The 23,823-nt window shown below is 32.3% G+C and overlaps 1 long non-coding RNA gene across 2 annotated transcripts in view; it reads left to right on the top strand.

The window, feature by feature from the left end:
* Positions 1 to 8,381: 8,381 nt before the first annotated feature.
* Positions 8,382 to 23,823, top strand: part of LOC123564745 (uncharacterized) — a 30,170-nt gene continuing 14,728 nt past the window's right edge. The window contains exon 1 of one of the 2 annotated variants that reach the window (XR_006689033.2): positions 8,382 to 8,627. This is a non-coding gene — a long non-coding RNA (uncharacterized LOC123564745). Of the gene's footprint in view, positions 8,628 to 21,030; positions 21,214 to 23,823 lie in introns of those variants that run through there. The other variant, XR_006689032.2, reaches the window with a different exon arrangement.

The raw sequence follows: 23,823 nt of genomic DNA, 5'->3' as shown, positions 1-23,823 counted from the left end.
TAACTCAAGTGGTTTGCTGGTACTTGCATCGGAAATGTAATTTTTAAAGCCTGATAAAATGCATATTTTTGCTGGTTATGGACACTACAAGTGGTACATTTTGTAAAATAAAGCTTCAAATTTATGATAAACTTGAACTATTTTTACCGTTTTGTAGGACAAACACATGGAAATACATAATGCAAGGCAAAAATAGGACTGGGAAAGGTATAGATACTGAAAAAAGAAACATATTGTTGGATATTACTTTGTTGCTAAAAAACATGTATATTTCAAATCATCAGACATCTTCAATTTCAGTGTTAATGATGAAAACTTAATGAAAAATCAACACAAATTCTGTCTTTGTTGAAACAAAATGACTTAGATTAAAGGGAAAGTGATTAATTTAAAAAAATCCTAAATATTGATAGATACCAGTAATTGGTTACGGACACTACAGAAAAGCCTCAAGAATGGTTTTGCATTAGATTATGTTAAAAACATTAAACCCACTCATGAATTATTTGGTATAATGTTAAAATGATATCTGAATGGAAAGTGTATTTAAATTTGATATTCTTCAAACAAAAATATACAACTTGCCAAATTAAAACCAATGAATAAGAAAACAGAACAAAAAAAATCTGAAAACTTCCTGTTTTCATTAAATCTTGTAACTTAATAAGCAAAATTAAGTTCTCTAAGTGATATATTATTATCAATACTTTATATTCATATCACACAACTAACACTTACACTTTTTTACTCAAGAATGTCACTGACCAGAAAAAAGAAATTAAGTTCATGGTTAAGGACACTACACTATGAATTATCTAACGAAAGTACACATATCTGTAATCTTCTTGTAACTTTTTTTTCAAATTTTCAGATGTCTTGGTGTTGAAAATGTAGCACTATTATCAGTCATAGTAGATTCATCTATAAATGCAACAACATTGTCTCTTACCTCGTATGACAGATCCTGTTTGTGCGGACACATAAATTTCTTTTCACTCTTTTTCCTTCATCATGTGATTTTGATATTAGTTCTGCTTTCTTAACTAATCTAGTTCTGAGTTACTCTTCTCTACTGCTTGTTGCTGTCTCATTCTACAATCCGTCTTTCTTTCTCTCTCATTTTTCTTTTAATTTTCACATTGACCTGGATTGAGTTTCTGCCTTTCTTGCCATTTAACCTCTTCTAACCTATTCAGCATTTTTGTGCCTTTTAAGTTTCAGCACTGCAGCTGCCTCATCAGATCAAAACTCTATATCTGAATCACAAATGCACAATGAAATCAGACATACTTCTACATATAAAGCAATTAAATTGCAATATAAAACTAGATATTATAACCATACGACACAGATGCGCACACATACTGTGCCATTCTTTATAAAGCAAAAATGATCAAAACTGTCGCCAGTAAAAATATACTCAGAGAAGATTTCTTCCCCTATGGTCATCTGCACATAAAGCTTGTTCATCTGTTAAAGTTTGAAGCAAATCAGGCTAAAAGCTTGGGAATCCTTGGACACACAGGAGTTCCCCTATCATACTATATTCCATATAGCAAAAATTATCAAAGGGCCATAACTAAAGTAAAAACATTCACAGAAAGAATTTCTCCCTTTACGGTCATCTGCACATCAAGCTTGCTCATCTGTTAATGTCTGAAACAAATCAAGCTACTAGTGTTGGAGGAGTTGGACACATAAAAATGTTTCTCTATATTCCTTATGATTAAAACAGAAACTATCAAAGGGCCATAGCTGTAGTAAAATAGTCACAGAAAAAATTCCTTGCTTTATTGTAATATACACATCTTGAGCTTGTTCATCTGTGAAAAGTTTGAATCAAATCAGGTTAATAGTGTGGGAGGAGTCGGACGGACAAGATTTTTCTAGATATATTCTATATTTCTATATAAAAATTTCATAGTATCATAACTGTGGTTAAAATAGTCACTGAGAAATTCCTTCATTTATGGTTATCTACACATCAATGTTGTTCATCTATGAAAGTTTGAAGCAGAGCAATCTAATGCCGGGAGGTGTTGGACACACAAGATTTCGAACGAACTGACGGATGTACATACATAGAGCAGCAACACTATATGCCCATCACATAAATATAAAATCTCATCTAAATGAATATACAAGTACCTGTCATCACATGGTTTGTACTTTGTACTTCTTGAAGAGATTTTTCTTTCATTTGCTAGTTTTTAGATAATACTTTAAATCATTAATACTCGTAAAGATCTATTCACTTGAACTGTAAGATGTATAATAATTTAAACAGAAGTTTCAGTAATACTGGTTGTTTTTTTACATTGTTTTAATTTCTGTAGTGTCCGTAATCAGATAACACCGCCCCTCTGAAACATTTTGAAAAGAAACGTTATTGTAAGCTACATGAATTTGACTTATCTTAACAATGATGCTCCTGAAGAAATTTGCCTTTAAGTGAATAACTGTTAATTATCATTATCACATCTTTACATTTTTAATATAAATCTGTGCAATTTAGATGATAAACATGATTTTTAGCATTTTGAACTGTATCTATATTTTTATATCTGAAAATATTTATCAACAAATATATATATTTGTTTTTTTTTTTTTTCTTAATAATAATAAACTTTGAAATGATAATTTTTCAGTTTTCTGTAAAAAGATGCAAGTTTTATTTTTTTTCAGCTCTGGTTACGGACACTACAGTTTCAAGTAGCATTATAAAATAGACAAAATTTACATTTTCTAGTGAAATTATTAATAGACTTTGTTAAATTTGTCATCAGTGAACCTTCCATATTGAAAAAAATAGTGATTCTTTATCTCTCGTCGCATTCATGTTTGCTATGACATCTTTCAATTTCATGCTGCAGCAACAGAAAATGATGCTGTATATAAAGATGCCGCAATAAGGGTTTTCCAATGTGGTTGCAACATCAACAAGTTCTTAAAAAATAAAGTTGATTAATTAACTTGTGAAATCAGTTATTACTTTCATAAGAATAACTATAAATATAATTTTTAAAAATGTTTATTTACACCATTGAAAGACAGGTTACGGACACTACAGGGTTTTTGTAGTGTCCGTAACCATATTAGTGGTGCTACAGCAAAACTGTAGTTAACGATAAAGGAAATAGCATAAAAATTTAATGTCAACAGTTAAATTTGATAAGAAAAAGGCAATAAAGACTCTCATAATATCTTACAAATCTACAAAATATAATTGGTTACGGACTCTACATCTTTTCATAAAAACCTGATTTTCAATTTTAAAAATTCATACAATTGAATTTCAGAAATACATGGTTTTGATTTTTTTCTTTAAGTACTATTACAACAGTGAAATAATTCTGGACCAAAATATTAAAGAAAAAATATTGTTAACATTGCAATTATTCATTATAACAAAAGGAAGGAATTTCAGTGACAAAATGCATAACATCTTACCAATTTCACAACAGCTTCAACAATTTTCATCTGTTCATAACAAATCAAACACCAAAATAATCCTTAAAAAATTGTCTTTATGCTGATAACACACATTTACATGGAAATATATAATATCATACCATTATTTTAAAAATATGGAAAATTCTAAGTGCAACAACGTAACTCTTCAAAAATGACTTTTTCTAGATGCGTTTTTTGCCACTGCTTGAAAACTATTGGAGCTAGGTCAATAAAATTTGGCACAGAACTTCTTCATATTTAGTGTTATGAAGTGTAAATGTTAAATTGCAATAAAGGGTTAGGAAGTTTATTAAAACCATGTATAACAATATGATATTCTAAATGCTCCCTATATTGTGTTTCACCCGTACGTTTGTTTTCAATGACGGCAATAAAATAGAAATCGTCCTGAAACCAGTGGCACTTTGCTCACAAATCCATTACCAAGTCTCGTCCGACAGCATTTTTTTCATGTGACAGACATCACTTAGATTGTATTTAGCTAGGTCCCTGTTTTCGTACGTATGTCCATTTAAACACCAATTTCTACAATAAATTGTAATAGCGGATATTATGCACAGTAGAATACATATTGTACATACTGTACAATAGAACATATAAATTCTTTAAATGTGTATGAGGCAGCTAACGGCCATCTGATAGTGTTTTGTGCCTATTATGTTATAACTGAACAGTGAGAACCGTAAATCCTAAATTAAATTCAACGAGAAAGTACATTAACGATCTGTTTTTGAATAGCAAACTCACTCCATGAGAGAAAAATAATTTGTATGATGTCTGAAAAGTTTCTTTTCGTAATGAATGTAATGGTGAGGACTAATGGTTTATAATTCTATTATTTTCACCATTTTACTTCAGATACAATGTAACGTATGTTAAAATTGTATCCTGTAATATACCATTTTACTACGTCGTCTAACGTGTATTAAACTCGTTCAAAACAGGAACTTGATATCTTTTTGTAAGATAACCTTAGGTCAATAAACGGTTTTTGTTTTGCAACAGGCTGTTTGTTGTACATTAAATCCGTTGAAATGAATGCATTACTTAATATATCAATAAAGAAACTGCTTCCTCTGAAATAGATAAAGGATAATAGGTAAGGGTAGATTTCGCGGAAGCACAGAGCAGCTTCAGAGCCACGCATTTACAAAGTAGACCCACAACAAAAAGATTTTAATTTTATGCAAAATATAGAAATGGGGTGTAGGTATGGGGTAGAGAAGGGGAATGAAGGGGAAAGTTGAACAAGGATGAATATTCAAAAGGGAGTTCCTTAATCGCAGTTACCCTACAACGTAAACTACAGTAGCGCAGACACTCATGTACATAAGACAAACACACACATACACATAACTAACTTACATAGATAAACAGACAAGTAAGATATAACAACACTGAAGGGCACCACCCAAGACACAGACGTACACGCACACACATAAGCAGGAAAAAACAACAATCTGGCACCACCTTAAGAATCCGGCAGCCAAAATTAAGGGGGGGGGGGGGGGGGGGGGGCACGATAACTTGCTCATAGAAGAAGGGGAATGTATGCCAAAGCAAGGGAGTGCAAATGCAACGGATAAGGATAGGGGATTGAGGAGGAAGAGGCAAGAAACGTTCACAACAAACAAGACAACATACGCAACACAACATACAAGACAGACAGAAAATAGGGGCACCTCCTTGGAACTGTCAGTAACCTATATGAAGGAAACTGGGGGTTTAAATGCATTTAGACCGTACGAACCTCGCATATACCCTATTTTCAACAAGTTAGACAACACAATGTAAATCATCACCCGCTGAGAAAGGCTTTAACATTAGTGAATAAATACCATATCATATTATGTAAAACATAAAATCATGGTAAATCTAAGATATAATTATACCAATGTACTCAACAGCTTGTCTGAAGTCAGAGCACCATGAGACATGACTAAGAAAGCTGCAAGACAAAATTCCACTCCCTCCGTCCGTTTTATATAGGATTTAGGAGAAAAGCATCAAGAACTCTTACACGTTATCAATCATCGCACCATCAAATGGGAAAGCGTAGCGATTGACTGTAGAGGGGTCAATCACCAAACATGCACTGTGCTTCACGATTTTCGCATCGTATCCTCTTTTGATAAACTTTTTAACACATTTTACAAATATCTAATTAAAATAAGGACTATGTTTAAAGGTCCATTACTAACAGAAAGTGAGTTGGCAATTTTTTTCATAGCCAGTGCAAAGACTTCTGCAAGACACTAAATAATGAAGATTGGCAGGTCAAAATTTACAGAAGGTCTTTGGAACTCAAAGAAATGTATGTGTATTATGTTGAAATTTCAATGAATCGACAGAATGACCCCCAGGTCTTTTTAACTTTCTTCATACTTCATAGAAAAATAATTGTACATATACTGCGATTTATTTCGAATTTCTACATACCAACTTTCATTTTCCAATAAAATGAAATAGTTTCTGTGCTTTTTAAAAGAAATTAAAATGTTCACTTTCCTTAGTATTGGACCTATAATTTTCCGAATTTTATAAACTACATCTCCATAGTATTTCGGGTGCGTAAGACCAAGTTTCAAAAGTGTTTTAAGGTTAGTATTATGTTTCTTTAACAGTTTGGACGATCTGTAGTAAAGTTTACTGAAAGCTTCCGTAGCTTATAATAACGGTAACCCTGTTGTAATAATTTTTTGGTGATATCAAGATTTCTATCATTAAAATCCAATTTCAAAATTAAAATCGTCTCTTTTATCATATATTTTCATTTCGTTTCTAGATTATAATTCACAATTGTTAAATTTAAGTCCACAAACGACGATCCTAAATTTAAAGTATTAGCCTTCTTTTGGGTAAATGGGTTCCACCATTTCACATTGAGGTTACATTAAAAGCTTCAATGATTTCAAATTGTGTCTCATTGGACAGACTAAACCTGTAATCTCGTTCATAACGGTATAAGAATAAATCAGCAATGAGTGGGGCGCATTTAGTTCCAGTCAGGATATCCAATAAACCTTAGAGCTTCACAAACCTGATCACAACTCAATAGGTTGTATCTCTTAAATTTTACTGTTAGAAAAGAATGCTCTTGTTTCATTGCATGTCAGATAATTAGATAAATAACGTTTACTCTTGCAAATGTTTTCTCAATTAAAGCTACCTGTTGTTTTTTTTTTTAATATGTTTATGTGGTAAATTAGTATAAAAAGTAGAAAAGTCATAAGTACTTATAGTCGAACATTTGAAGTTTTTGTTTATTAGCTTTTTGATAACACCTCCAGAGTTCTTGATGGACCAAAACAGATTAACCCCCGAGTTCTCATATACCTTGGACGAATACTTCTGTACGTGGTTTTTTACTGCAATAAGACAAGAAGTCAAAAGTAGTGATAATGCATGATATAACAACGTAAAATTATAGAATTGTCTAACTGGTAGAATAATTTTGCATGGACATGTCCACGTTTGCTTTAGAATTCTAATTCCTTTTAAAATTTGTTGCACCTTGGTTATACTTTGCTTCATTTGTGAATGACATCAGCTTATTCTTATAATATATGGTACATCATGTATCTATTTTTTAAATAAATGCTAGCGTCCATTAAAGATATTTGAATAAAATTGTTGTCTGTTATTTTTGTTCATTAACATATAAATAAACCCCGGTGTTTGAATACTAAAGTGCCTTTATGCATGTAGAGGTTTTGTTACTAACTTGAATATTTCCATTTTTAGAGAATGATTAAAAAGGATCTACTTTTTACAAAGAAATGTTGTTGTTTTTTCTTTCAAAATACAGTTTGCGCCAAAAATTCCATCGGATTTCTTTTTATATTATGATTAAAAAATTAAACAAGTATTAGAAACATTTATGGTGTTAATCGTGTTAGCTTTTAAAAAGCCTCGTTATTGAAATACAAACAGTTTTTACATGGAGAGTAAGTAACTTATCGTGCTACATCTATGAAATATCTTATTTCCTTTCATTTCTTAGCACAATAATGGCACGCCGAGGTTAAATAGATAAAGAGACGCAGAGGACTTTAAACACCTCAAACATTACCCTTTTACTCAGTAGAAGAATTATCGTATAAGATTGATATTCATGATAGTTTGTCAACATACTATTATACGTTAGATACTACCTTAGACTTAGAAATATACATGTAAATAAATAAAAAATATGATAACATGCTTGATTATCGATCATGTAGTTATTCTTTGAACTTTTATAAACATCATATTCATACTGATGAAAATCAAATGTATGAATATAGCAAAAAATAAATTTACGAGGTTTCGACTTATAACTACACTGAATAAGTAATAAACAACACACACCACACGACATTCGTTTATTGTTAAAATTAAAAGTTAAAGTTTCGAAAACAAGAGTTAGAATTCTCTTTGTCCAAAATCTGATTAACCACCTTTGATCTTTGGTAATGTTGTTAATTTTCATACCAAGTCCAAACGGCAATGGATGCCTTACTTGAAGCTTATTTGAAGCAAACCGACAAAATTTTCAAATAATAGATTTACATTTATAATTTCTTAATTTCAATAAATAAATATGTGTTACCTTTATCAAAATGTTTCCTTTTTTCTGAAGGGATACTTTCCCAAGCGTACAGAAAGAATTGAAATAATATGTAAACATTGCGAAGTACTTGGGTCTAATATCTAAACCTCATTAGACAAATCCTACCAACACAATTTTTCTAATTTCTGGCAGTATAAAATAATTTTATAATAGAGTCAAAGAATACATTGAACGTCTTATTGAAATTAACAGTCATTCTGGAATATTAACATCTTAACAGTAACTTCGTTATCAGACATTAGGCATTTGAGAGCGAAGAAAATTCCATACGAAAAGGCACTATAGTTCAGCTTGCTGGAATCTTCCAATAACGCGCAGTTTCTGCGGCATTTCAAAGTTAGCCACTTGTTAGATAATTATAACATAACGATAGACTTGTGTATGATGCGAGTCACAATCGGTCGACTTCTAGAGGAGATATTATGTTAAATATACATCTGTACATTCCATGGTTAAAAGAACGTGTAATTTGGAAATATGTCGCGGATTGATCAGAAGAATTTGCTCATTGTAATATGGATATTTGCAACAATAAAATCAGGTATGTTGGTAAATTAATAATGATAAAGGGTATATGGCCAAAATGATTTGGAAAAATACAAAATGCTAATAATTGAAAAAATATACTAGTATACACTATTTACTGCCAGAATATTTATTTTCATATTAAATCAGAATTATCTTGTTCAAAACTGCTGAAATAGCAGGTCAAACAGGTTTTTTGGTTATGAGCACAGCCAAAGAAAATGACCGCTATGCCCATATTGAAATTTTTATATTTTGTTGAAAATTTTGGTTAAAAACTCAAGGTTTCCCATATCTGTAATGTTACAAGTGTTTTCATTTACATCAGGTATTAACTTGTCAATGAATAAGTAAATAGATATATAAAGATATTACATGCATGTTGATAAAACAATACTTCTTTATAAAAGAAAACTTAGACATTACTCCAGTCGGAGACTTTCATATTTTAGGCCATTTTTGGCGAAAGAGAATCATCTCCTTCCTAATAATTTGATAGATGATCGACGGTACGGGTATTATATATTTACGCGCGAAAAATGAAAAAAAAATATAATATCATTTCTTTTGCAATTATAATTATATAAGTGAGATGCTGTTCTATGCATAAAGGGGTACTCTTCATTACGCTATAAGAATATATAAATACATTTTTTCAATACTAATTAGTTTTTACATGTACACTGAGTTTAATAGAAACTACACGAATATTATTTTTTATAATTTTTGTGAAACCATCTCGTTTCGTTAACTAAATTACTAACTTCAGCAATAGTTTTATAACGCAAAACCATCAGTTTCACACTTTCAACAGTCTAGTAAACAGATCTCAACTCTATCGCACTCTCATCGGTGCTAAATATCTACACTATAATTGATTCATCAACTATTGCAGGAAATAAGTCTGTCACCACATGATTATACCATACAAACATTAGCTAGAATGTTTATCAGAAAACGGTAAAAGTGTGTCATTAGCAGTTTTTATTTTTATTTTTTCCCCCTGAAGTACCTTTTTTGCAATATCTCCGATATACTTCTTTAGAAACTAAACATATCACTTCTTACAAAGAGCGAATAACCAAACTGTTTTGTTTGGTTGTTTTGTGTTTATCGCCATTTTTCAACAGTATGTTACGACGAGCAGTGAACTTAATCTGTATTCCTGGATTCAATACCAGTACTTAGTATCCGCCAACTTCTGTACATGATTTCGATGTGGAGGACGAAGATGCGTTTTATCAAATCGTTACGGAGAGCATACGCCTCTCAGCTTCGCAATCCATAGTTCTGCACTCTCCCTAATGAACTAAGTTAAACATATTGTTAATCTTTGTTTAACATTAAGGCCTTGGAAATGAGGGCAGGCCTTAATTAACTGAAAGATAAATCGAAGAAACCGTTCTCTACTTTAGCACGTAGAGCGAAGTATTTTTGTTTCAGAAGGGTTAATTTAGGAAATGTAATTGCTTTGATTTTAATTTTAAGAATTTACGTTCACATTTCAAAACAAGTTAAAGAATAGCAAAAGTTCCTTCTAGGGCACATCTGTATAAATATATAATGATCATCTTGTAAAGTTTTGGTTGCAATGTTTGTTTGAAATATTGGTCATCAGTGTGCGGAACCCAGGGATCGGACACGAGGACAAGGCCATTCTACCTTATTGACATTCCGTATCCTCCCGATTAATCAGGGAGTCAGTGGTGAATTGGTTAGCAGTTTAGACTACAACGCCAGCGATCCGTGTTCGATTACCGGACCCGGATCTGTTCCCGGTTGCGGCTGATATCCAGACTAGTGTTCAGTGCTGGATGATTTACTTTAATTTGGTAATGTTTTCAACAGTATCGGTCTAGACTGGATGCTGGGGAGGTAAATGATGCCTGCCGTGAGCTCGGCTGGAAATTAATTGTTCCATCCATTCCAGGCGGGGACTTTCGTCGACAAGAAACTTCACTTATTTTTAAGCACCCCTGGGGGCGTTACATTTTGCACCAACAGTGTATTTATTTCTGTACCAAAATAAAAAAAAACAACTAAAATTTTGAAAAATGTTGTTTTTATACTGCCTAAAATGTCAAGAAAGTATTTACGCTAACATAAATTGTTAAATCCAACAACAAAAGTAAATACGATACCACTTTCAGTGGAGTAAATACGACAATAAGAATACACTTGCTATACACATTTGACCCGGTCAATCCATTTCCACATGTTGCGTGAATTTGTTGCGCATAATTAGAGGGTTGCAATGGGGTTTGTTTTCACATATTGACCATGCATTCGAAGGTAACGATTATATTTGTTTTGTTGTTTACATGTATATTTGCTGATATATGTCTATCTGTTTGTACATGTGTTATGCTCTTCAAGAATGGAGGAAATAAAAGAACCAATTTATCATCGAGCGCGTTCAGTCAGAGAGTCGCCTCAATTAGGAAATAATAAGTTTAACGTCAGAGGTTATTTCTAAGGTCACGGAGTTTGATTGGCCAGCTTTTAATGACAACAGCTTTAGAGGTCAGTTGCTCAGTCAAGTGTGACTTACCGGTCATAAGTGTTCCAACAAGTTAAAGCATACCAAAAGTTCCTTCTAGGGCATATCTATATAAATATATAATGATCATCTTGTAAAATTTTGGTTGCACTATCTGTTTTATACTACCAAAAATGTCAAGTATGTATTTACGCTAGTTATTTAACACAAATATTAAATACAACAACAAATAAAATCTGTCACCACTTTCAGTTGCGTAAATACGGCAATAAGACATTGACCCGGTCAATCCATTGCGATTCGATGCGCGAATTTATTGCGCATAATTAGAGGGTCGCAATAGGGTTTGTTTTCACATGTTAACCATGCATTTGAAGGGGTTTTTTTTAAATAAAACGATAATATTGAATTGTTTACATGGAAATTTGCTGATGTATGTCTATCTGTTTGTACATATGTTATGTTTGTACATATGTTATGTTCTTCAAGAATGTAGGAAATAAAAGAATCAATCAACCATCCTCGGGTTTAGTAATATGTAATTCACGGAACGCGTTCTGTCAGAGCTCGCCTCAATAAGGAAAGAATAGTTTTAACGTCCGAGGTTATTTCTAAGGTCACGGAGATTGATTGGCCAGCTTGTAATGACAACAGCTTTCGATATCAGTAGCTCAGTCAAGTGTGACTTACCGAATCATAATGTTCCTTCCCAAGAGAAGGAACAATAATATCTTTATCACCAATCGCTGAAGCAAAATCATACCTAAAAATAAATGTATTATGTTCGTAAAAAACGGAAGTGATGGAGAATGATAGTGTCAATTTAAGAAAGATATTGATATGAAGCTGTTAATACTCATAAAATTATAACGGAAGATGTCGTTTCTTTTAGGCTGCATTTCTGTATGCTATTTTTATTAATACTTTAAAAGTTGAATTACTGCATAGGCCACGAATTTTAAAAGCAAAACAAAAATGTGTTAAATATGCAAAGTGCATTTTGATAATATAATAGCCAATAATTAGGGTAGATATACACCATACAACTATTCTAATTCTATACATGTTTTGTTTGTTGTTGATGATGTTGTTCTTATTTCTGACATATTTCAATGCAAAATAAACATAAATATATTATATTTTATTCTAACAAAATATAATACATGATAACAAGCAAACATAATTTCATTGAGTCAAAGAAACAAAATAATTATCAGTTTAAAAATAAAACTGAATATCAACTCAACGATAATAAGCTTTGCATTGAAAATATGAACTTTTCCTTCGTGAAAAAATATTTTAAAGTCTCCCATGCAGAGCTCGTGCATATATCTGGATAGAAATGTTATCCCTATGAATGTACTCTTGTAGAAAAGTGCGAAGTTAGGAAAGTTGCAGAGTAAGCCATGTCAACAACGGTGTTACATTGAGTCTAGATTTTCTTTTTCTGCGTATCGGTTATTGTAGTAAATATTTCATATTAGTTTTGTCTAATGTTTAGAAAGATTTTATATACCATGATTGGTGTGTTTAGAATTGTTTGTAAGGAAGGAGTTCTAAAGGACGGAGTTCGTCTCTATTGATTTGAAAAGTAAGTAATTCATTTTGTATTTTGTTGACACAATCTTGAACTTATTAAGGAAGAGGGTACCAGTTCCTTATTCCTTATTCGGGTTTTCGATCTTACTTACTCGTGCTATGATCTAACGTGTTCATTTTATGCTGTGGAACTACTTTTACCAAGTGTTCTCCTAATACGGAATAAAGATCAAGTTCCTTATTCTTTATTTGAAAAAGGAATAAGGAACCAACCTACTCGTCATAACTTATTTCAGTAAACCTCACTTAAAAGGAACTCGGATATAAGGAACACTCGGTTATAAGAAACAGTTTTCAATTTCCCGATCTAATTCCTTCTTTATCCAATGTAAAAATCCTAGGGAACTCGGTTATAAGGAACACTCGGTTATAAGGAACACTTTTTCCAGTCCAAAAGTACGAAATTCAATGGAAAACCCCTCGGTTATAGCGAACAGACATAAAGAAGAAAAATATTAAAAACCGGAAATAAACAGGAGAATCGCTGATCACGTCAGAGTAACGTCGGCACATTCACGCGCATAAACACAAATTACTTTATAGCTATGATGTTTCGTTTGTTAATTCACGTATACGATAAAAAGAAAATATACAATATCATGATTAACATTTGCCAAATACTAGACGATTTTGTATTATGCTTCAGTCTTTAAAATATACTCGTAGATAGCATAGTTGTGTTGTTTAGTTTATATACCTCGTAGATAGCATAGTTGTGTTGTTTAGTTTATATACCTACATTTGTAGAGACTCACAAAAAATATTATAACAAATGTAACCAAATAATACAACACGCTTAATTCTGCGTATTTGGACGCATACTTTTTGAAAAAGAACGATGATGATGATTGAAATTAGAATGTTTGCACGACAGTCACGGAACTATAATGTGTTGTTTTCATAGCCGTTCCCGAATTAATTAAGCAATAATTGGCTCACATTGTTTTCAAAATGAATACGATACGAAATATATTCCCTTGGCCAGTATCGTTTGGTCATTTAAGTATAGAATTTCCTTGTGCAAGATAAATATAATAAATGGACTCGCAACTTTCTCACATAAAGCTTCACGGCCAGCACGGAGTGTGAACACATAGCCCTTTTTCAAACGTCGGCCAAACAGTGTTCGCTATACAAATAGTGTTCGTTATACCAACGTCTGTTACAATGAACTAGTTCGCTATACGGATATAAGGAACCTCGGTTATAAGGAATAATTTTTAGAGGTTCCGAGTTGTTCCTTATAAGCGAGGTTAACTTTACCACCATTTCAAAAACAACGTATTTATTACTTCACCCACATAGCAACGTATTATCACTTTCTCCTGGTTATTTTCGATTCGAATATCGTCAGGTCAGAGTTTGGGATTGAGCCAATTATCTGACGTTAGCAGTCCAACTAAAATATGTATTATTTGCAACATTCTTTACTTGAGATATGAAAAGTATTGCTGTACTACTCCGAAAATACTGAATGTTATCTTATCAAAAATAAAATGAAAAAAAATGCTGCACAAAAAAAAGAGATTATTTGCTGTCTGCGCATACTTCTCCACGCAATATGAAAAGCTGTACGAAAAGCAAAAAGAAGACAATGTATGATGGAAGAAACAAAGCAGAAGGAGTTCGGTACTTATCATCACGTGTTTCAAAGTCGAGTTCCATTTATTGGTATTTCTGAGTCTCTTTATTAGCAGACACTAAGCGCTCCTGTTTCAAATAAACTTTTGCTAACAAAAAGACCAGAGGTTACGGGGTTTTGCGATGAAAGTGGAACCGAGAAGATTTTTTTCACATAATTAGATTTATTGAATAGATCGATCACAATAGCTTTGAAATTAATTTTAGTGAAATTGAAACTAATTTACAAAAACAGCCGAGATGGAATTTTGAGAAATTGAAAATAAAGAGAGAAAAATGTTTTCTTTTTTGTAGGAACATTAAAACCACACTTCTCTCGGGATTATCCATGACTATGAGCAATATACTAGTACCAAGTATTATTCTTAGTTGCATTCAACTGGGTAAACGCAAAAATGAGCATAGTTGGAAATGAAATTGAATCACCACTGCGAATATGTACGTTAAACAGTATCTTTATCCTGTATTGAATATTTTTGTTTCAGATGAATGCACCGTGGCAAAATGGGGTTTGTTTTCTGTTTCTAGAGAAATATTACCTAAAATGAAAGATAAAATGAAAGATATATTTTCAAAAAGATTTTAGATGTTTATTTTACGTATGAATTGTATACGTTTCCCCCCCTCCCAATTTTGTACCCAAAAGTGGCAGAAAAAATGTTTAAAACAAGGATATATTTTAACATAAAAAGGAATATACGAAACTATTTAGAGCCTGTAAATTAATTTACTTGAAATTCCTGTACTGGTTTCGAAGCAGTTTCCGTCGGCTAGTAGTATCCGTCAACGCGTTATTTTACGTTTCGTGACATTCTTCACAATGAAGTCGAGATTGTTTCCACAACGCTACCCTGCAATCCAGAGCTCTGTGAAATTTCAGCAACAAAGGGTAAAAACTTTCCAAGAAAACTCGAATTGTTCATTCCATAATTGTTTTGTTTACATTCCGCACATGGGGGATTTCACGTGCAACCAATGCGCATGCGCAAAAAATACCTCTGTAATCCCCAATTAAGTTGAAAGTTCCTCCTTTTGGCAGTCGAAACCAGATGATTTACCAAAAATACATAATAAAGATAAAAATGAGTCATTTTTGTGCATCGGTAGAACATCGGCTTCACAAGCATGAGATCGCGAGTTCGAGTCTCAGGTTTTGCTTTTTTTTACCTCCTATTTTCAACAAGCCTAATTTAACACATGAACCTTCAAATTTCTTAAAATTGTATTAATTAATTTCACCAGAAAGATTAAAAAAAACACGGATGGTGCTTTTCTAGTCGTATTCACTGTAAAATTGTACATAAATATTAAAACAAAAATTGATGACGGAAACTGCTTCTGTAGTCAACCGATTCAGCTCTATTTATTCACCCCTTTTGGAGCCCCTCTGTGTGTTATCACGTGCGCTAGACACTATTGATATTCATGTTTTCGTAAAGCAGAAGAGCTAAGGTGTTCTCTTTGGGAGCATTTTACGGAACTGAAACGTTCAAGAAAAAAGATATTTTAAAAACCTTCATTTTATGACGGAAACTGCTTCGAAACCAGTATATGAAAAAAGTACATTAACAAAATGTTTAGAATAACTAACTGATTAAATTTTCGTCGTAGCACCAAACTCAGTTTGCAATTCGCTCTGAATTAATGTAATAGTGAAACACTAACGGATTTTTAAATAAGTTATTTTGTCTTTTTTTACTCTTATTTATTACAAGAGCTGGGAATTAAGCAACTGTGCCAAGTAAAATTGAATTATACTTACAACGTTATCAATTCTAAGATTACATGAAGTTTTACGTTTTTTTTTTTTATTTATAATGTAGACTTTCAGCAGGATTTAATACGACCTTTTATCATAGTTAGAAAGGAGGCAACGTATGTTATTTTTATTAAGAGTCCAGATATTGACTTCGTCTTATAGGTTATAAAAATTGTACTTTTAATGTTATAGGCCTTTTTCCATTTAAGGATATTTAAGTAAGGTATCTGTGTTTCGTTTTCAGAATATCCTAGTATAAGGGGATAGTATCTAAATATGTCTAATTCAGCTTTTCAGGCAGGTTTTTTTTCTATGTAAAATGATTGCTTAGTTCTTCTGTTTACTAAAAATATTTCTTTCTTCTCTTTACAGAAAAAAATACGTTATCTTTAAAAAACCTCTATTGACCGTTTTTTTATTGATTTTTATATGTCACTTATTATAGTCGCAAATCTCCACAGATAAATAGATTCAATAGGATATAGTGTTAGCTAAACCTGCTTTAAACAGTGTGACAGAGTCTGTATCGAAATTTCATTTTTCTTTTACATAACTGGGAAACAAAGACCAGCCAAGAATCAAAAAGTCATAAAAAATTATGAGTGAAACAGAATCATTTTAAAGATTTTATAATATGAACAAACCCGTGCAGCATGTTACCATCAATATTTTTTTACTCATTAGTGCACTAAAAAACAAATGATAATTGTTACAATAATAATGTCTGGCTTTAATCCTGAAAAAGTGGCCCTGACAGAATACTTTTTCGGGTAATGTGAACAGTTCTGAGATTTATGTAAGTTGTAAATTGGTGTGGCCTTAATTTCAAAAGCTTACATTATGTGCCAGAATAAAGCATCTTACAATTTCTTGAACTTGTTAAAATAACATTCAATGACAGTCACTTTTAATCCCTTCTTTTATGTAATCTTCAGTTTGTCGGTCAATTGAGAGTTGTTTCCCTTAAATATTTTTCAGTAACTACCATCTCTACATAATTGTATATAATGAAACATTGCCACTGTATAAGCCTCTGTAGTGATTAGATAACAACCCTAACGCAATGGTCAGAAACACACAATTTCAACTGACGTAGTTCATATTAGAGATAGAGTAAACTGAGATTGTTTGACGTGGGTATCATTATCATCTATGACAGTTTGCTCACCTGCGGTTAACGTATCGGTCAAAAACAATGACAAAAGATATATTCCTATATAGGATTAACTTAAGTAGCAATTGAATTACAGGTTTCTAACTTTCTCTTTAAAAATGCTTTGGCCAGCTGTTGGGGTTTTTTTGCCATTAATGTTCCGTTGTGATTCATTCCATATCAGTATATTGTATGTTGTAATCTGCAAGCTTTCTCAGTAAAGAAACATTCAATCTAACTATAGGAGTGTACCCTAACATTTCCAAAGTGCAAAGGCATTTATTAATCACATTGTTGCCCTTGCTAACAAACTGAACGGTAAACATTTGCCGTTAAAAGATTGTCGGCTAGGCAAACAATTATGATTAATTGGTAAAGAATTAATAAAATAAAATTATAGTTAGTTATATTAAGATACGTTCTGATTCTGGCAAAAAATGGTAAATTAGCGACTTTGGCACATTCTCTATCGTTTGATAATGATCGAAAGTATAGCACTATATGCCTAGTATATATTCTCCAAACGTTTCACACGAAGAAAAGGTATTGTGCGGCCTGTGCAGATTCCACTTTTTTCTGTTTTAGAGAATAAGTAAACAGGAACTTTTAATACACTTTTTACGGACGATTACATTTTTACAAATAATAAAATGCATTTAGAATCTATTTCGACTTGAGGCATTCTTAAGCTATGTTTTGCCAGTAACATATGCATTTATTTCATTAAGTCTGGGTTTTAATGCTTAGACAATTAGAAGAGTGTTGGAATTTCATGATCAAATACACGTACATACTGGTAATTTACGAATGCATTCAGTTTTTGACTAGTTTCAAAAACTAAATGGTAGATTTTAAGTATGGTTTGAAGCCACTTGCCTATCTATTGTTGGAAAGATACTCATATAACTGCCGAATTAAGTAGTAAGCACTACAGAGATCAGTATTACTACTTGGCATTTTGGAGATCGCACATCTATTGATCACGAGTTCGTGTGTTTGATCATCCTCCCGTGATGATTTGATTAGCTTAGTTTATACTAATCTATTTTAGCTCGATTATGATGAAGACTTCAAGCTTATTTGAACCATTCTCAGGTCCGCTTCCTGGTAAACCAGTGCTGGTGTCATATGAGAAGGCGTGGTCGCGACGCCAGTGGTGTTCGAACCAAAGACCCACATGATGAGCGGCCGGCACCTTAACCACTAGACCACCGCTCCTCTTAAAGGCAATATGTCTGATGTCATTTGCCCTCTACCTGTGATTCATGTGCAAAATTGCGGAGAAGAGGTTGTGACTAGTACTGACTCAGGACACTGCCTTTCGTTACGTAACTGAATTACAGTTAAAATGGCAATTAATCTGAAATTTATCATATTCATGCGCTTTTGGAGCGCGTTTGACTATTTATTAGTCAATGAACACAGAATTGCTAGATACACTTTTGTCTATTTACAGTTTTTGATTGACTTTGGAGTAACGCGAACACAATTTAAGTCCTGTTGCGTCTTTTATTGTATTTATTGGGTAGAACCACCGACCTTCCATAAACTGTATTACTTCCTCACAGGAAGAGTTTGAATTCCTAGTGACGTGGAACTCTAATATTGTGATAACGCTGCGTTTATTTAGTGATTGCATTGCAAATTCAATAATCCCTTTCGTTACTTATAAGTCTTTTGTTTGTAAATCATTTCGCTATGAACTGACGAGCCAAAGATCTTTGCACGTTCGTTAAAGGTGGTTGATCAGATTTTGGTCAAGTTTTTATTTGTTACAGACTTTAACATATGATAATTTACACGTTTTTATGTTCACTAAATTACTAATATATGTTACATTTCTACTGGAGGTATTTTTAAAATCTTATGTATCCTTGTAGTCCAACAAGGACAGAGTTTCTTTAGCATTGCTTGTACGCCACTTTGTTTTATTTTTTACTTTATCTCAAAATCTCGTTTAAGCCAAAATAGTTATCCTTAAGCCGGATATTTGGATCTGCACCTACAACCAGTGCGTTATTCTACGGTTCTATCGATTTTACTTAGTTTAGTTTCAGTGATAATTGCTGTTAGTTATGTATAAACAAATCAATAATAGAATAACTTTCACAAGACATGCACGTCGCTGTGTAATTTCATTTCTTGTCTTGAAAAATTTAGAATTTAACTATTAATCTGTTAAATCCGTTAGACTTTCAAAATGTCAAATGAAAATTAATCTCGTCACGAGAAATATTATTACAACAATATGTTTAGTTGCAATTCTGTTACAAGTAAACTGACATAATGTTCAAATATTTTGTTGACACGGTTAAATCTCTAAGCTCTTAGTTCTAAACCACTTATTAATAATCATTTGCAAATTCAACCAATGCAGCACGAACCAAAATTTTATGAATGTTATGAATGACGGAATCACATAAAGAATAAGTGATTTATTGCACTTGAATAACTTATTGAAGTCAGAAGCAGTTCTGCTGATGTATTGGTACCAAGCAAGATTTTAAGCATTAAAAGCGAAGAAGATTCCATGTTAAAGAATGTTGACGCAATCTTCCATTAACACGCTGTTTCTAAACAGCAACTTTTCAAAGAATTATTACAAAAAACAAGTTGATTTAGAATCTGTTTCTTTTAAATCCACTAAATTTAAGCGTCACTTTTCTGGCTAGAATAAAATTATTTAATATCTGGGCAAAACTAAGGATCAATTTTCATTATATTCTATTGATTTAATAGATTAACTTTCATGATGAGTACCATGAGCCTTAAAATTGGCAATATAAGTACATCGAATATAGTATAAAGAATTTATTGTACAACAAGAAAAAGGGAATCTAAATCCTACCTAAAGCAAACGCATTGTCAGTCACATATTCTTAGCTGAATAGTCAACATATCTCAATACTTTTAGATATGTAGTTGAACTGACAATATATGCTTTTCCTATTATTTAAATACACCAAAGTACTGAATATGATATTGGTAGCTGAAATAGAGGAAGAAAGAAATTTGAATCGTGATACCAACAAACGGTATGTGCTGAAACCCATACTTTCCATTCACTAAATCTATGACAGAGTTTTTCGTGAAATTTCGGTAATAGTTTGTTTTTATCAGAAACGTATCCAGATGAAACCAGTATAAACTTGTTGAGGTTTAGATTATAAGATTCTTTCATTGGTTGTAGGTGGGAATATCTGGCTCGAGGATAACAGTTTTAGGCGGTAACGAGGCCCCGCCGTGTTACTAGGCCACGTAAACAGTTACCCGAGAGCCGGATATTTCCATCTGCACTTACAGCTAGTGATAGAATCTTTTTCATGCATACCAGATTCAAGAAATAATAGTGAAAATAAAATCAAACGAACGACTTTATAGAACTATTTTCCTACAGCAGCGTATTTAAACAAAGCGCGGGATGTAAGATGGGATTTCCCAGCACCGGTGAAAATACCCGAAAATCCCGCCTGGTATGCAAAAAATATTTCTAATTATCTTGGAGTTCAATAGTCCGGTGTATAATAATAATTGTATGCGATATTCTAAGATAAATCAAGGACAAGTTTTGTTACAGAAAAAAATGACAGGAAATCAAGCTCTGTATTACTGTGGTCTTTAAATACAGAACTTACTTTAAATATTTTTCACATAAAAAGTTGACTAGTAAATTTGTTCCCAAAAAGAATTATACATCGCGATAAAATTTGTAGTATTTTCCTGCAAAGTTGTCAGGTTCATCACAGTCAGACAAAATCCTAGAGCTAATCAGATACAGTCGCTGAATGATAAGGATATGCATTGTATGATGCATGTAACATAGTTACCAGTGGAGATAATATGCCCGGTATTCATCTATGGTTTCAGTAGTTGCAAGAAAGTGTAATTTGGAAATATGTCAAGGACGAATATACTCGTAGTATTATGGATATTCGTAGCAATTAAATCAGGTATGCTGGTAAATTTGTTGTTCAAAAGAAATTGAGTTTAGTAGGAAGATTAAATTTTATGTTTTCAATGGCCATTATTGAGACAATAACTTAAAACTGATTTTTTCTTTGCATTTCTATTTGTTTAAAAACTATTACTGTGTAATTAATGTTATACTACCACTAATAGATCTGGATAAATGTATAATGATGTTGTTCACAAATATGTGAAGTTCTGTAATAAAACATAAGATTATATGAAAACATTAATCATTTTACACGAACAGTACTCTTCGTTATTTCGCGTAATCAAAATTCTTGAGTTAGAATTTCATGAAGCAAATTCATCGTGACTACACAAGAAGACATATGCAAAATATTTTGGAGAAAAATACCCTGTACCTCACCAGCACCAATGTGCACTATAATTCTTTATACAATTTACTTTGACATTCAGAAATAAAACGTTTTATACTTGATTACTTTTTGCATTATATATTTATTGCCAAAAGAACGCCCGTTTTTAGATTACTTAAATCTAAGCACACATGCAGAACGGATGTTGTCATGGCAACCAAAAGGAAAAATATCTTTAAAAGTCTTCTTCTCAGAAACGGCAGGTCCGGTTTAAAGATAATTTTAAAGAAATGTTCTACCAAATTCCTCCAAATCATTCTGTTTCGTTAAAAACATGAACGCTAGGGGAAAGGGCTAGTTTTAAGTAATTTTAAGTTAGTATAAACTTAGGTTTCATTTTAAAAAATCATTTATAACGTTATTAATACACGAAAAGCAGGTTGCACGTCCGTGAAATAATTTCAAGAGGGCGTGCCAGAGTGAATTATTCAGGCGGCGTATAACCGATTTTGAATGTATTAATTTCAGTTAAACACGATTTGCTATACATCATTTCGATTGATATGCCCTTTATCTAAAACAGAAGCTCGTTTTTGGTCGCAACAAAAGCATTGACGTCATCATCTGTTATTAGGAGGTCATTTAAGCGTAAGCGTGTTTTTACAGAAACCAGCATATTAGAATTAATATATACCATTTTGTGAACGGTCTCAAAATATTACCTTACGAATTTATTTCAAAGGAAGATATCATGAAACTGAATGTTTCCTCCTATGAAAGCTTTTTCCTTGCGCGGAAATTAAAAAAACTGCATTTTTGCACATAAAAGATTAGAGGTCACGATGAAAAAAGAACTGAGAAGTAATTTTTCATATAGTAAGATTAATTGAAAAGATCGATCACAAGAGCTTTTAAATGAACTAAGTAATTTACAAAAAATGCCGTGATTTTACTTCGGAGACATTAACAAGTAATTCGTTTAACATTAAACTGTTGAAGGGGAGCATGGAAACTATTTTTTCTTTAGAATTTTTTGAAAAGAAACTCTATTACACTTAACTTAGAGAACATTAAGAATGCGTAACTAAAACCTCTTTCCTACGCACTTATTGTCGGTTTTGTCAATCAAAATGAAAGACGAAATATTCAAAAGACCAAAATTGAAAAAAAAACATTTACGTATTAACCACAAAACGTTTATTGTTGTACTTGTGTTCTTTTAATAAAAGGTCACAGGTTCAAATGGAAATAAATGATTCAATAAAAGATACATTTATTGAAAAAAGCAAACAAAATGAAATTATTGTACAAAAACACAGTGTTCTCCAAACATCATCTTTCCGTTCTAAGCATTTATAACACCGGCAGGTAAATGTTGTACTTCTGTATCAAATATTAAGTAGTTCCCGGTGCACTAGGTTGATTGCCATTTGAACTTTTACGTTCTTCTGATATTCAATAAAAATGGTTTAAACATGACTCTAAGTCTTGATATTAAAATAGTACCGGTAAAATTCATACAAATGCACATTTGATTCATAATGCATTTCATTTATAATTGCAGAATAGTTTTTACATCTATTCCTAAGCCCGCCCGCAGAACGCAGATGTACGGACTACGGGGTCGTGAAATCGAACCTGTGGCGAGGCGTATGTTCTCCGTGACCGTTTGACAAACACACAAACATCTACATGTGTATACCTACATTTACATAATAGCTATATGATGTTCTGTGTGTTTAAAATAAAAGTTTTGCACTGAAACCTGCAGATCCGATTGACTCCAGCGCAAAGAAAACTTATGGCCTATTTCTGAATATCAAATAGGTTTGCTGCACGACGTGTGAGCAGAATAATCTGAAAACTGTTAGGTTTCTTTTATGAATAAATGTAATGGCAAAAGACTAAAAGCTTATAACTAAGTTATTTTTTGCCCATTTTCTCTCTTGACAATACAGTGAAGTGATTGCTGTAAAATGCAATTATAACATGTCACATCCGATAACAACACTTGTTTTTTTTTCTGTAATATATTTTTTTTTTACTTTATGTAAAGCTTCTCAGCAAAGTCTGCTTTTTATGTGATGTGATGGAAAACTAAAGCAAAAGAAATTAAATGGTTTTAGGGTGTGTGTTTATGTTTGTGTGTTGGCTAAGGGGATAATGTGTATTGTTGCACTCCTAAAATAACCTCATCACCACCCATCTCTGTTCAAGTCAATACCTTGAAAAGCGAAATTTGTGACCTTGATTTTTGACCTGCCGATAAAGTTC

This window comes from Mercenaria mercenaria, chromosome 2 (assembly GCF_021730395.1).
Source record: "Mercenaria mercenaria strain notata chromosome 2, MADL_Memer_1, whole genome shotgun sequence".
Taxonomy (NCBI): domain Eukaryota; kingdom Metazoa; phylum Mollusca; class Bivalvia; order Venerida; family Veneridae; genus Mercenaria; species Mercenaria mercenaria.
Note: the sequence above shows the minus strand (reverse complement) of the source record. Positions and strands in the feature narration are given on the sequence as shown.